The sequence below is a fragment of the Teleopsis dalmanni genome, chromosome 2, assembly GCF_002237135.1.
Source record: "Teleopsis dalmanni isolate 2A chromosome 2, ASM223713v2, whole genome shotgun sequence".
Taxonomy (NCBI): domain Eukaryota; kingdom Metazoa; phylum Arthropoda; class Insecta; order Diptera; family Diopsidae; genus Teleopsis; species Teleopsis dalmanni.
The window spans coordinates 243865568-243866251 of record NC_051847.1 but is presented as its reverse complement, the minus strand read 5'-3'; positions in this window follow the sequence as shown (position 1 = coordinate 243866251).

Here is a 684-nt window from a genome sequence, read left to right as displayed (position 1 = left end):
GTCGAAAACATAAAAACCCACCATGTGAGATTTGAACCTACTAAAACCAACTCTCAGGATGCATAGAGTATAGATTCCGAGCAGGAGACTGCACAGGTTCGAGGCTGGGAATGCCATTCCAAAATACAGAGAAAGAAGTGAAGTAGATGCCTAAAAGGTTTAACATTTACATAGTAAATGTATTTAGGCCAGAGTTGAGTACAAGATAGGAGAGTAAGTTAACACTTAAGTTAAGAGACTTGGATGGGTGGGTTAGTTAGGACTAATCTTGGGGTGGCAGTAAATGCGACTGTGTGACAAGATTCCGGTGGGAAGTGAGTGATATCAATCAGGGGAAGGGAAATGAGCCACTAGCCATTCTCTCTTTACAAGTTATTTGTAGTCAACCATATCATCAAGAATTTTGAGAATTACACGTTAACGTTGCATATAGTATTTGGTTTGACGAATTCACATGGATTATGTTTTAATACACATAAAGTTTAATATAGAAAAAATCAAATATACTTAATCATTTGTTACTATTTCCAATACTGAAGTACCCTTTATACAATATTCTGACTGATTAATTTTGATTTTTACAACAGGTTAAGGAGTTATCAATAACTTTGTTTAAATGAATTTACTCTACAGATACGAAAACTATAAACTATGTAGAGATACATAAACATAAACACTTCGTTT